Source organism: Macaca nemestrina, chromosome 13 (genome assembly GCF_043159975.1).
Source record: "Macaca nemestrina isolate mMacNem1 chromosome 13, mMacNem.hap1, whole genome shotgun sequence".
Classification (NCBI taxonomy): Eukaryota; Metazoa; Chordata; class Mammalia; order Primates; family Cercopithecidae; genus Macaca; species Macaca nemestrina.
Window position 1 is genome coordinate 63,786,113 of NC_092137.1, and position 16,102 is coordinate 63,802,214.

Consider the following 16,102-nt stretch of genomic DNA (forward strand, 5'->3'; position numbering starts at 1 on the left):
CCATTCAACCTAGCAATCCCACAGTTGGGTATATACCCAAAGGAATATAAGTTATTCTACCACAAAGACACATGCATGCTTATCTTCATCACAGCATTATTCACAATAGTAAAGACAGAAAATCAACCTAAAAGTTCATCAACAGTAGACTGGATAAAGAAAATGTGGTATAGATACACAAAGTAATACTACTCAGACCAAAAAAAGAATAAGGTTGTGTCCTTTGCAGCAATGTGGATGAAGCTGGAGGTCATTACCCTAAGCAAACTAACACAGGGACAGAAAACCAAATACCACATATTCTTGCTTATAAGTGGGAGCTAAACACTGACTACATACGGACACAAAGAAGGGAACAACAGACCCAAGGCCTACCTGAGGGTGGAGGGTGGAAAGAGGGTGAGGACAGAAAAACTACCTGTTGGGTACTACACTTATTTCCTAGGTGACAAAATAATCTGTACACCAAACCCCTGTGACATACAATTTACCTATACAACAAACCCGCACATGTACTCCTGAACCTAAAATAAAATTTTAAAAACTAAACAAAACAAACAAACAAAAAAGGCTCTTTTTCTCATTGCTTCTTTTGGATAGTGATCTGTTCTTATTTTATTAACTTCTGGCATCACTGATTAAAATACATTTTAATCAATAAGGATACTCTTCTATTCTTTAAATTCTATGTTTCATCCAAATCCATTGTCTGTTCATCTTGGTTCTTCTTTTTCCGGCTATTGGTTTTCTTAAGGGTCTGATGATCCTGACCTATCATTCATATTTATAAATGAAGATCTAAGTTGATGAGTGCACATGGCTCAGTTTCCTCCATCTGGTGTCTTTCCTAGAGAGAAGGGCTGACTGCCGTTATGTTAGTGGCCGTGGCCACATTAAGATGTGTAGGGCCAGGGAGGCAAGTTGAGGGCACCCTAACCGCAAAAAAGAAGAGCTTTACACTGGTAAGGTACACTGGAGTACTTTAATGTATTTTCCTCCTGGGCAAGGCTGCCTTTCCTTTTCATTTTTTCCTCCCATCCGTGTCTGTAACATAGGTAAGTCCCAAGTCACTTCAGGTTCTGCTCTTTCCTCAGGCTGCAACAGCCACAATGGAAGCCTTTCCCAGATAAGTGGTTTACCTTATGTATGCACGGCTTTTGAATTTCAGGAAAGGGCAAGTACTTCTGCTGCTTGCTGTTGCTACTGTGTGTGTGCGTGTATGTATGTGTGTACACACAAACATACATGTGCTCTCCCACGCACGTGCATATCTTGAGAAGAGAGGAGGAATTGGGAAAAAAGACATACCAGCCCTTCTATTTAAGGCACAGATCCCTACAACCAAGTCTTGAAGTTTTTGAGGCTCTACTTTCACACACAGTTGTTTTTTCTCGTGTGCCATTTTCAGTACTTGTTTTCCAGCCTTCTACTTCTGTCTCTCAGGAATTCCTCACAATTTTTGATGGCACTATTTCTTGTTGTCCACTACTGTTATGTTTATATTTTTATTCTCCTCTATTTTAAAATATTTGAGGGAAAAAGGAGAAGCGCTGGCAACTGTTTGAAAAGGAATTTTTTAAAGGGAAAATGCTTAAAATATTTGTAAGTTAAGAAGAAAGATACAGGGAAGTAACAAAGGTTAAAGATATCAGAATAAATTTCAAACCTCTTGCCATGACCTACCTTTCCAAATTCATCTTCTACCATTTTCCTACATAGCTGACTATCCTCCAGAAACCTGTGCTTTCTATTCCTCAAAAAATACCAAGCTCATTCCTGCTTCAGAGCCTTTGTATCTGATGTTCTTTTAGGTAGAACTCTCTTCCCTGTGTTTTTTACAAGACTGGCTGCTTCTCATGATTCAGATCTCCATGCAAATATTATTTCTTCCTAAAAGTCTTCTCCAATAACCCCCATACTTCAATCCCAGTTTTTTATCACTTTCTGTTTTGGTTTTAACTTTATTGAGCTTATCCTAGTCCAGGACTATCTGATTATTTCTTTGCTTACTCATTTGAGTACCTGAACCAGAATGAATGCCACATAAATTTGCTCTATAATATTCCCCAATGTATCAAAGTATTCAATAAATATTCAATGAATGCAGATTAGGGAAGACAACACACAGCTAATGAAACAAGGTTTCCTCATACACTTGGAGTGTCAGCCATGAAAAGAAATAACTGTTATTTTTAGAATATGAGTGAAATAAGGATAAAAATTATGTTTTGAGGTGCTGGACAATAATTCTCTAGAGGTCTCTCACATTTCTGCCAGCAAGGCACTGCTTTGTTCTTGACTATTTTTTCAAAGATAGCAAGCAGCCTTAGAAAATCAAGCTAGTTTCTCTAATGGAGCAAAGGGCAGGCATGCTTTATGTCCAGTATAAAAGACTTGGGTTTCTTAAGCTTGGAGTTCCTCTCCTATAATGCAACAACACACTGCATGTACATGTGTCATCTGGCCCTCTTCATGTCACCCTAAGGTAATTAAGGTTCAGAGAGCCAGTGCAAAAATGTTGATACCTCAGCTACTCTGTTACCGTGAGTAATAAACTGTCCATCTCTGACCCAAGGTCATATTTTCTAAAAGGATCCATGCAACTAGCAGTCCAACTTGTTATTTTGAAAACGTGGTCAGTTACGGTTCTAAGACGGCCGAATAGGAACAGATCCACTCTACAGCTCCCAGCATGAGGGACGCAGAAGACAGGTGAATCCCGCATTTCCAACTGACGTACTGGGTTCATCTCACTGGGACTTATTGGACGGTGGGTGCAGCCCACAGAGTGTGAGCCAAAGCAAGCCGATGCATCACCTCACCCAGGAAGCACAAGGGGTCGGGGAATTCCCTTTCCTAGCCAAGCGAAGCCGTGACAGATGGTACCTGGAAAATCAGGACAATCCTGCCCTCATACTGTGCTTTTCCAACAGTCTTGGCAAACCGCACACCTGGAGATTATATCCCATGCCTAGCTCACCAGGTCCCACGCCCATGGAGCCTTGCTCACTGCTAGCACAGCAGTCCGACATGGAACTTCGAGACAGCGAAGCTGGGGGAGGGGCGTCGGAGATTGCTGAGGCTCGATTAGGTAAATAAAGCAGCTGGGAAGCTCAAACTGGGTGGAGCCTACCACAGTTCAACGAGGCCTGCCTGCCTCTATAGACTCCACATCGGGGGGCAGGGTGTAGCTAAACAAAAGGCAGCAGAAACTTCTGCAGACTTAAACATTCCTGTCTGACAGATTTGAAGGGAGCAGTGGTTCTCCCAGCAGGGAGTTTGAGATCTGAGAACAGACAGACTGCCTCCTCAAGTGGGTCCCTGACCTCTGAGTAGCCTAACTGGGAGACACCGCCCAGTAGGGGCTGACTGACACCTCATACAGCCGGGTGCCCCTCTGAGACGAAGCTTCCAGAGGAAGGATCAGGCAGCAACATTTGCTGTTCTGCAATATTTGCTGTTCTGCAGCTGCCGCTAGTCATACCCAGGCAAACAGGGTCTGGAGTGGACCTCCAGCAAACTCCAACAGACCTGCAGCTCAGGGTCCTGAGTGGTAGAAGGAAAACTAACAAACAAACAAGAATAACATCAACGAGAAGGACATCCACACCAAAACCCCATCTGTATGTCACCATCATCAAAGACCACAGGTAGATAAAACCACAAAGATGGGGAGAAACCAGAGCAGAAAAGCTAAAAATTCTAAAAATCAGAGTGCCTCTTCTCCTCCAAAGGATCGCAGCTCATTGTCAGTAACAGAACAAAGCTGGATGGAGAATGACTTTCACGAGTTGACAGAAGTAGGCTTCAGAAGATCGGTAATAACAAACTTCTCCGAGCTAAAGGAGGATGTTCAAACCCATTGCAAGGAAGCTAAAAACCATGAAAAAAGATTCGACAAATGGCTAACTAGAATAAACAGCGTAGACAAGACCTTAAATGACCTGATGGAGCTGAAAACCATGGCATGAGAACTACATGACGCATGCACCAGTTTCAGTAGCCAATTCGATCAAGTGGAAGAAAGCAGATCAGTGACTGAAAATTGAATAAATGAAATGAAGCCAGAAGAGAAGTTGAGAGAAAAAAGAGTAAAAAGAAACAAACAAAACCTCCAAGAAATATGGGACTATGTGACAAAACCAAACCTACATTTGATTGGTGTACCTGAAAGTGAAGGGGAGAATGAAATCCAGTTGGACAACACTCTTCAGGATATTCCAGGACAACTTTCCCAACCTAGCAAGGCACGCCAACATTCAAATTCAGGAAATACAGAGAATGCTACAAAGATACTCCTAGAGAAGAGCAACCCGAAGACACATAATTGTCAGATTCACCAAGGTTGAAACGAAGGAAAAAATGTTAAGGGCAGTCAGAGAGAAAGGTGGGGTTACCTACAAAGGGAAGCCCATCAGACTAACAGCAGATCTCTCTGCAGAAACTCTACAAGCCAGAGGAGAGTGAGGGCCCATATTGAAGATTCTCAAAGAAAAGAACTTTCAACCCAAAATTTCATATCCAGCCAAACTAAGCTTCATAAGTGAAGGAGAAATAAAAGCCTTTACAGAGAAGAAAATGCTGAGAGATTTTGTCACCACCAGGCCTGCCTACAAGAGCTCCTATAGGAAGCACTAAACATGGAAAGGAACAAATGGTAACAGCAACTGCAAAAACATGCCAAATTGTAAAGACCATCAATGTTAGGAAGAAACTGCATCAACTAATGAGCAAAATAACTAGCTAATATCATAAGGACAGGATCGAATTCACACATAAAAATATTAACCTTAAATGTAAATGGGCTAAATGCTCCAGTTAAAAGACACAGACTGGCAAATTGGATAAAGAGTCAAGACCCATCAGTGTGCTGTACTCAGGAAACCAATCTCACGTGCAGAGACACACACAGGCTCAAAATAAAGGGATGGAGGAAGATCTACCAAGCAAACGGAAAACAAACAAACAAAAAAGCAGAGGTTGAAATCTCAGTCTCTGATAAAACAGACTTTAAACCAACAAAGATCAAAAGAGACAAAGAAGGCCATTACATAATGGTAAAGGGATCAATTCAACAAGAAGAGCTAACTATCTTAAATATATATGCACCCAATGCAGGAGCACCTAGATTCATAAAGCAAATCCTTAGAGACCTACAAAGAGACTTAGACCCCCATATAATAATAATGGGAGACTTTAACACCCCACTGACAGCATTAGACATATGAACGAGACAGAAAGTTAACAAGGATATCCAGGACTTGAACTCAGCTCTGCACCAAGCAAACCTAATAGACATCAACAGAACTCTCCCAAGACTAAACCAGGAAGAAGTTGAATCCCTGAATAGACTAATAACAGGTTCTGAAATTGAGGCAATAATTAATAGCCTACCAAGCAAAAAGGTCCAGGACCAGATGGATTTACAGCCAAATTGTACCAGAGGTACAAAGAGGAGCTGGTACCATACCTTCTGAAACTACTCCAATCAATAAAAAAAGAGGGAATCCTCCCTAACTCACTTTATGAGGCCAGCATCATCCTGATATCAAAGCCTGGCAGAGACACAACAGGAAAAAGAGAATTTTAGCCCAATATCCGTGATGAACATTGATGCAAAATCCTCAATAAAATACTGGCAAACCGAATCCATCAGCACATCAAAAAGCTTATCCACCACGATCAAGTCAGCTTCATCCCTGGGATGTAAGGCTGGTGCAACATACGCAAATCAATAAACATAATCCAGCATATAAACAGAACCAAAGACAAAAACCACGTGATTATCTCAATAGATGCAGAAAAGGCCTTCAACAAAATTCAACAGCCCTTCATGCTAAAAAACACTGAATACACTAGGTATTGATGGGACGTATCTCAAAATAATAAAAGCCGTTTATGATAAACCCACAGCCAATATCATACTGAATGGGCAAAAACGGGAAGCATTTCCTTTGAAAACTGGCACAAGACAGGGATACCCTCTCGTACCACTCCTATTCAACATAGTGTTGGAAGTTCTGGCCAGGGAAATCAGGCAGGAGAAAGAAATAAAGGGTATTCAATTAGGAAAAGAGGAAGTCAGATTGTCCCTGTTTGCAGATCACATTATTGTATATTTAGAAAACCCCATCGTCTCAGCACAAAATCTCCTTAAGCTGATAAGCAACTTCAGCAAAGTCTCAGGATACAAAATCAATGTGCAAAAATCACAAGCATTCCTATACACCAATAACAGACAAACAGGGAGCCAAATCATGAGTGAACTCCCATTCACAATTGCTTCAAAAAGAATAAAATACCTAGGAATCCAACTTACAAGGGATGTGAAGGACCTCAAGGAGAATGACAAACCACTGCTCAACAAAATAAAAGAGGACACAAAAAAATGGAAGAACATTCCAAGCTTATGGATAGGAAAAATCAATACTGTGAAAATGGCCATACTGCCCAAGGTAATTTACAGATTCAATGCCATCCCCATCAAGCTATCAATGACTTTCTTCACAAAATTGGAAAAAACTACTTTAAAGTTCATATGGAACCAAAAAAGAGCCTGCATTGCCAAGACAATCCTAAGTCAAAAGAACGAAGCTGGAGGCATCACGCTACCTGACTTCAAACTATACTACAAGGCTACAGTAAACAAAACAGCATGGTACTGGTACCAAAACAAAGATACAGACCAATGGAACAGAACAGAGCCCTCAAAAATAATACCACACATCTACAGCCATCTGATCTTTGACAAACCTGAGAAAAACAAGCAATGGGGAAAGGATTCCCTATTTAATAAATGGTGCTGGGAAAATTGGCTAGCCATAAGTAGAAAGCTGAAACTGGATACCTTCCTTACAACTTATACAAAAATTAATGCAAGATGGATTAAAGACTTAAATGTTAGACCTAAAACCATGAAAACTCTAGAAGAAAACCTAGGCAATACCATTCAGGACATAGCCATGGGCAAGGACTTCATGACTAAAACACCAAAATCAATGGCAACAAAAGCCAAAATTGACAAATGGGATCTAATTAAACTAAAGAGCTTCTGCACAGCAAAAGAAACTACCATCAGAGTGAACAGACAACCTACAAAATGGGAGAAAATTTTTGCAATCTACCCATCTGACAAAGGGCTAATATCCAGAATCTACAAGGAACCTAAATAAATTTACAAGAAAAAGTCAAACAACCCCATCAAAAAGTGGGCAAAGGATATGAACAGACACTTCTCAAAAGAAGACATCTATGCAGCCAACAGACACATGAAAAAATACTCATCATCACTGGCCATTAGAGAAAAGCAAATCAAAACCACAATGAGATAGCATCTCACACCAGTTAGAATGGCAATCATTAAAAAGTCAGGAAACAACTGGAGAGGATGTGGAGAAATAGGAACACTTTTACACTAGTTTACACTGTAAACTAGTTCAACCATTGTGGAAGATAGTGTGGCGATTCCTCAAGGATCTAAAACTAGAAATACCATTTGACCCACTAGCCATCCCATTACCATTACCCATTACTGGGTATATAGCCAAAGGATTATAAATCATGCTGCTATAAAGACACATAAACACATATGTTTACAGTGGCACTATTCACAATAGCAAAGACTTGGAACCAACCTAAATGTCCATCATTGATAGACTGGATTAAGAAAATGTGGCACATACACACCATGGAATACTATGCAGCCATAAAAAAGAATGAGTTCATGTCCTTTGTAGGGACATGGATGAAGCTGGAAACCATCATTCTCAGCAAACTATCGCAAGTTTCTCACTCATAGGTGGGAAATGAACAATGAGAACACTTGGACACAGAGCGGGGAACATCACACAACAGGACCTGGCGTGGGGTGGGGGTAGGGGGGAGGGATAGCATGAGGAAAAATACCTAATGTAAATGATGAGTTAATGGGTACAGCACACCAACATGGCACATGTATACATATGTAACAAACCTGCACATTGTGCACATGTACCCTAGAACTTAACGTATAATTTTTTTAAAAAAGCAAAGGTAAATTATCCGTAATATACTCTGAAGTGCATCAGAAAATAAGATGGATTAATGGATAGGTGGAAGATAAATGGAAAGATAAAAAAAAAAAAAACATGGTAATAATCTCAGATTCTTCATGCTTTTTTTTTTTTTTTTTAAGATGGAATCTCTCTGTTATCCAGGCTAGAGTGCAGTGATGCAATCTTGGCTCACTGCAACCTTCACCTCCCAAGTTCAAACGACTCTTGTGCCTCACCCTCCCAAGTAGCTGGGACTATAGGCGTGCACCACTACACCTAGCCAATTTTTTTGTATTTTTAAGAGAGAGACGGGGTTTTGCCATATTGGCCAGGCTGGCCTCAAACTCTGGGCCTCAAGTGATCTGCCCACCTCAGCCTCCCATAGTGCTGGAATTAGGAGCCCGAGCCATGGAGCCCAGCTCACCATTTCTAAAGCTGAATTCACATTTTTTGCTTTCAGACTCCTTCCACGGTTCCAATCACATTGAATGGAAGCACCAATCACGTAGTTATCTTTGCCAAAAACTTGTGCCACCTTTACTACTGTTTCTTCCACAAACCTCCACATCTAGTAAATCAACTCTGTTGTTGTTACTAGTTCAATATTTCACAAATTCATCTAGTTTTTTTCATCGCTACTGCTACCATCATAGTTTATGCCGCTAATGCCTCTCAAGTAATTACTCAGAAAGTCCTTGCTTTGTATCCCTGTCTCTAATTTGACTCCTTCCAATCCATTCTCCACATTGTTGCCAGGGCAATTTTTCCAAAAAACAATTATGTCACTTCTCTGAAAAGCCTTAATGAATACTCATTGCACCAAGGATGAAATTGGGATGATACACAAGACCATGCATGAAATGATCTCCTTACTCACAGCTCTGGCCTCACCTCTGAACACTAAAGTCTTAGGGTCCTATGAGTCATACCATGTTCCCTAGACTCTTTGCCTTTTTACATATCATTTCATCTGAAATGCACTTACCTATCCGTGCTTTCCTCTCTCTTCCAACCCTTCACCTGACTAATGCTTATACATGCTAGGCCTCAGATTAGCCAAAACTTTCTCCAGGGAGCTTTCCCCAACATCACGCCCCACTAGGATTCAGTTAGATGGGCAAACCCAGTTTCACCATAGGTACTTTCAGAGTTCCTTGTGCTTTCCTCAATCATAACATCATCTTACATACTTAGATTTTAACTACCTATTTACTTGTCTCCTCCACAAAACTGTAAGCAACTTGAGCCGTAACAGGTAACTTACTATTTTATACCCAGGTTCTTAAACATAGTAAATGTTCTATAAATATTTGCTGTCAGATAAATTAATCAATGAATGAATAAACGAATGCCATCTCTGCTGAACAAGAACATAAGTCCCGCATGACAAAATCTGAATCTGATAAATTTGCAATCATCATATAATATGGTCTAAAATATGAGGTTTTGGAGGTTTTCTTAAATTTCAGATAGGTCAAAATAAACCTTAAACTTCAAAGAACATTATGTACAATAGAAAAGTATACTCATAAGGTTGAGAAAGGGATCTCAAGAATAACACAACTCAAGCCCCTGCCTTTAAACAAATAAAAGATAATCAATCCCTCAGCTTTAATCAAGTATTTATAAATTACTGTCAGCAATATTATTAAAAATAACATGTAAAATTACAAAATTAGATGTACAGAATCCCAAATGATATTAAAATAAAAATGAACTTACTATACATGAATTCAATAATATGCTAGCATAGAAAAAGAAGAAACACTGAGAAATGTGAATATCCCACTGAATTAGAATGCTGAAATCTACTTGAGTTTAGAGCTTTCATAATTTTAAAATATTTGAAGCCATCACTTTATAATAAAAAAATTGCCTTTGACAAATTGTTTTGCGCATTCTATGGGAGAGAAATTCATACAAGCAAGGTTGCCCAGCTATAAAGATGATTTCCATATCCTAACAATTTTAGCATATACTAACATAAATCTGCTTTAAATATATTGCATCACTCTGTATATTTTCTTTATAGCTTAATATCAACCATCAAAATCACTAGTGTCAACACCTCCTTTAAAAACATTCATGCATCATTCAAGGAAAATATTTTTAAAGCATATATATTTTGACATGTATTTTCAAACTGACAAGAACTCAGCAGTTATAAGGATTTATATTTTTCAGAGTAATAAAGTAGCAGAAAAGATAAAACTAGCCTGATAGAATTTCATTGTATAATAGCTCTGAGAGTCAGTATCCTATCAATAGAAATCAGTCACTTTTATTCTCTTCTGAAAAATTATGTAAGGTGACTTGCAAAATAACTGTGGTTAGTAAAAATATTTTCAAAACAATATAATGCCAGTCATTAAAATTCACAGCTGGTATCTATTTCTCAGACTTTTCTCAATTTTCTCCTTTGCAATTCTTGAATCCAAGTCTCCTAGACTTTTAACATACCATTAAAGAATATTGTTTAAATGTTTGTTGCTCAAATATTTATAGGAAACATATTTTATCAAAAATAGTATTTGATGAAAAGTGAAACTTTCCCCAATATGCAATTAGATGACTTTTTTTAAATTTCTATTTTCTACTAAGACAGCTAACCCATAATTTACATTTATGTGAAAAACCGCATTATCTCATCGTAATCTGGCTTTTAATAGCTAAAGCCCCTGTTTCATTTGAAGGAGAAATTGTACAGATATTACAAGGTGAAAGTAGACAGAAATTATTTTGCATTGCCAATGCTTCTGTAACGTGTAGTAAAACTAAACCGAATTCACTGAATAAGATCTGTCCCACAAATGACAGTTTAAAAAAAATTCAGCTCACGACTGTAATCCCAGAACTTTGGGAGGCCAAGGAGGGTGGATCACTGAGGCCAGGAGTTTGAAACCAGCCTGGTCAATGTGGTGAAACCCTGTCTCTAGTAAAAATACAAAAATTAGCCGGGTGTGGTGGTGCATGCCTGTAATCCCAGCTACTCAGGAGGCTAAGTCTTGAGAAGCATTTCAACTTGGGAGGAGGAGGTTGTAGTGAGCTCATATCACACCACTGCACTCCAGCCTGGGCGACACAGCAAGACTCTGTCTAAAATAAAAAATAAAAAAATAAAAAAATAAAACTCAGGTAAAACTTTGATCATGTATCAAATTAAGTTTTTAGTACTATATTTCTTTTCAGTAAACTATTCTATCATCTACAGATAATTAGAGAATGTTAACCAATAATTCCATTAAGTATTGCCATTTATTTATAGATAGATGGATGAGTAGATAAATAATAATTAGTCATCTCTTGAGTCATTCAGGACATGTTTTGCATTCTTTAGTACTTAATTTAATAATTTCACTATTCTCATTGGAATGTTAAATAAAAGCAGGATATTCTATGAAAAGGTTATGTTCCAAGAGCTATGTAATGAATAGTCTCTTGAGAATTAAATTTTAAAAACAATTACTTTTGTTAACTACATAGAAACTTTTCGGTATCACTATTTAAAGGTGACTTAAAGATGGTATGTATAAGTACATTCAAGACAAAAACAAGTTTTCTACATTAGAAATAGTATTTAATTTACTAATTATTTTTATAAACAATAGACAAATATTGATTTGGCCTCAATATTCTAAAACATCAAAATATTTCGTTTTATGACTAGGTTATTTAAACTCATATAAAGTCAGAGTATAAACAATTAGTGCAAACACAATTATTCTAATGAATTAAGAGTTATGGAATTCTGAAAATTCATTACACAAAATGTTCACCTTCAGAGTAGATAATTATGTACAAACTGTTCAAATAGAGCAGCTTGTTGGTATAAAGACCTCCTCTCATGGTGGGATAAGGAGAGTAATGAGAGCAACCTGTTGACATAAAAGACCCCCCTTATAGTTGTCTAAGGAATGGACTCAGTGTTCACCAAGAAGCACCTCTAAACCTTAAGACGTGAGGAGATACTAATGATGTGCCAGAAAATACATGAGACTGTTTTATATGTGCTTATAATCGTGTCTCTGTAACTGCTTATGTTAAATATGAAATGCAAAAAGAAGCAAACTAGAACTATGCTATACATTTTCATAATTAAAACATGATTAAATTCTGTATTTCAGTTTTTAATTGGACCCATTTTGATATAGTGGTTTCTTTGGTTGGTTGGTTGGTTGGTTGGTGGTTTTTTTTTTTTCTTTTTTTTTGGAGAGTCTCACTTTGTTGCCCAGGCTGGAGTGCAGTGGGGTGATCTCGGTTCACTGCAGCCATAACCTCTCAGGCTCAAGTGATCCTCCCTCCTCAGCCTCCCAAGTAGCTGGGACTACACATGCACACCACCATACCTGGCTAATTTTTGTGTTTTGTTTTTGGTTTTGTAGAGATGGGGTTTTACCATGTTCCCCAGGCTAGTTGTTTGTTTGTTTTCTGGTAGAATCTCCCTCTGTGGCCCAGGCTAGAGTACAGTAGCATGATCTCGGCTCATTGCAACCTTGCCTCCCAGGTTCAAGTGATTCTTCTCCCTCAGCCTCTCGAGTGGCTGGGACTACAGGCATGTGCCATCACATCTGGCTAATTTTGTGTTTTTAGTAGAGATGGGGTTTTGTCGTGTTGGTCAGGCTAGTCTCGAACTCCTGGCCTCAAGTGATCCACCCACCTTGGCCTCCCAAAGTGCTGGTATTACAGACATGAGCCACCATGCCCAGCTTAATAAGCATTTTAGCCCAAATGGGCTTCAGTAGTACTTTTTTTTTTTCAAAACTGCATGCAAACAAATGGTTTGTTACTATCAAGATTTATAATGCAATACGGTGTATAATAAAATAAGTTACAATTATACATTTTTTTCATTTCACATTATTCTTAATTGTGTAATGTTGAAAAAGAAGTGTATTTCAGATTACTGTCATAAATACTGTTTTTTCCACCATAACATCCTTTCGTGTTTTTTCAAAACCATTTATCATAATGAAAAGTAGAATAACAAATATTAAAATATATAGCAAATGTTTCAATTTTCCCCCATTTGTTATTAAACCAGCAAATGCTGGGTTTCTGTCCTTATTTCCCTCTTCTCTGATCAATAACATTATTTAATGTTAAAGGTAAGGGGATAAGAGTCATATAAAAGCCAGTGCCATACCAACTAGTTAATAACGTCAAACTAATAAGACCACAGACCAACTTGCTTTTTTGACACTTCCAAATCTCTTTGGGCTAAATTTTCGGTCAGCATGTGAGAATTAGTCACAGTAATCTCATTACATTTATGAGTATTCTATGTGTAACTCTCTATGCACCCAACTAAAGCCTTCACAGTTTATACATAGTTTATCTTTCAAATCTCTAAATAATTTTTACATGTATTAAAAAAATCCAAATTCTTTATAAAGCCTAAACATATTTACCAATGTATATATACACATATACATATTTATATATTAATTCATACATACACACATACACACACACACACTCTCTCTCTCTACCAGTTCCTTACATAGCTAAGAAGTTAAGTTATAGTCATTAAAAGGATTATCCAAAATAAGTGACTGCATAGCAATATCTTGGACGGGGTTTGAATGAACTATGTATATTTAACAGAGCGTGTCAAATGTGAGGACTCCCATTCTTGAGACTATATGTATTACCTAAATGAAACTATTTGAAGCCTGAATACTGCATTCAATAATACAGGCCTGGGAAGGAAGCATTTTTTTTTTCTTCCTGAAGTGAATTTGATGCTTCTGAAAGACTGACAGATTTGGAAGAGAAAGTATAGCTCTAAACTAAATTAAGTATTCACAGAACAAACACTGCAGCTGCAAGAGCAATTCAAATTTCCTATCACCAATGTTTCAATCCTCTTTTAAAAGAACAATTTCTGAGGTCAGAGGTTACTCCCATTTTCATGGCTATTCAGCCCCCTGGGTAATGTAGCTACTATGGGTGCCATTAAATAGTGGCAATTGCGATAATGGATATATCTGTAAAGCAGCAAGTCACTTTATAAAGGCTCTCAACTATTATAAAAATAGTGATTTTTCAATTCCACAAATTATTTCTATAACATTTCGTCTAAAACTGGCTTGCATTACTCAAATACTAAATATGTATTTTTAAAATATTAATTACATGTTTCATTCCAAAAGTTTCAAAGGAGACTTAAAATAAATTTAAAATGAAAATATATATCATCAAATAAGCCATGAGCAATGGCCCAGCCACCTGGACTTACAGTAATCCCAAGCAGTCTCTGATGCATATGTGTGTCCGTGAGTCTGTGCACATATACATCTGTTTCACAAACAGAAGGAAAACAACTCTTCCCTTCAAACTTCCTCTGCTAATTACTAGTAAAAAATCTAATTATTCTTACATATAAGGAAACTTGAACATATTCTGAAATAAATGTGTAATAATTTATTCATAAGCAATGAAACATTACCTCAAAATAAAAATGTCAAATATTCAAAAGAAAAATACTAAAGGTGGTAATCTTGAAGAGAAGTAGTATAACATTATAGGGAAAGAATTTCATAAAACATAAATCTAGATTTCCAAAAATGCTATAATTTTTGTACAGTTGTTAATAGAATATAAGTTTTAAAAGAAAATCATTTATATCCTATATTGTTTCACTACATTAGTAAAGTATAAAAATCAGTTTTGTATGACTCTGTATCTGAGAGAGCATTATCTTATTCACAGGAAAATAACATATACAAATATACATATAGTTTGTGTAATTCTGTCTGTTATAAATAGCCTACTGAAGTACTTAAATTGATCCTGATTTTCTGTGATTACCAACAAATGCTTTGAAATGGTAACACAGCCTCATTTTGTGCTTCAAAAATATTGAAAAATATTTAAATACAAATGTAACAAAAACATTACTCACAAAATCACTGGAAAACACAGATGGCTTTTCTTTTTAATTCCCAAAAAGTATTGTATCTCAAATTGGAAAAGAACTTAAAAGGAAAATAAAACCTCTCCAAATTAAGACTTAACGCTTTAAATTATTCTCCATATAAAATTTTTTTACTTTATTTCAACATATAAATAAAACAATAATAATTATTTTTCATTTCAGAAACTGACTCTTTTATAATCTAACAACTTGAACTTACATAGGAATGCAAGGGTTTTTTCAGTGAATAAAAGAAGACACATATGCCAAAAGGAAAGCTACTTTTCAAGTTTTAACTGATCAACAATTACTCGATGAGATATAATATTACAGAAAATTACTCAAATCCTAGGGCATTTTAGAATAATTTGAAATAGTAGAAGGTAAGGCTCTTTAATTGCAGTCAGAGAGCAATTTAATATTTAAATTTTACAGAAAACCAAATTGGATCAGTTTTTTCTCGTCATATTTTCTTTTATATTTTATATACTTTATTCGTACGTTGGGGAGGGTGGTATGGTTAGTTGAGCTTAAAATGCAATACAAACAATATACCAATAGCTTGAGACCTCTAGTGTAAATCACAAGATAGGTCCCCATTTAAATCCCAGACCAATTAATAGCAAAGCAAGATTCATTCAATTTTAATATTTTGAGAATTCTTATTTCCAAAGAGTTTCTTCAAACCATAATTTTAATTTCATCCTGACACTTTTTTTCAAAAAATGCATACACCATTATATGGTCCTTGCACAATTGCACCACCTAGTGTTTATTCAATAATTCCACAAATTTATAAAGTTTTCTCAGCATTTAAAACAAAACAAAAACCCCTACCATCACCACCATGATACCACCATACTACATCAACTATATAAACTTTGTCATCTTTAACTTATAAAAGTTTAACTTTGTTTGACTCATAAAAGACTTATAAACTATTAAGTTTGGGATCTATTAAAATTTTAGATTTATAATCTATTTAAAATATTCTAACTATACACTGAAATACATATTTCAAATGTGTTCAAACTGATTATTATTTCAAGAAGACTCACTTTAAAAAATCTAGAATGTATTTCAATGTCAAAATTAATAGACAAAAATGAGAATAGCAGGTGGCCTCTTCATGGGCAAAAGCGATAATAGTGTA

At 36.7% G+C, this 16,102-nt stretch overlaps 1 protein-coding gene across 20 annotated transcripts in view; it reads right to left on the bottom strand.

Moving 5' to 3' along the window:
- WDPC (WD repeat containing planar cell polarity effector) overlaps window positions 1–16,102 on the bottom strand; it is a 675,061-nt gene that overhangs the window by 417,577 nt on the left and 241,382 nt on the right. The gene's annotated exons all lie outside the window — the stretch shown is intronic.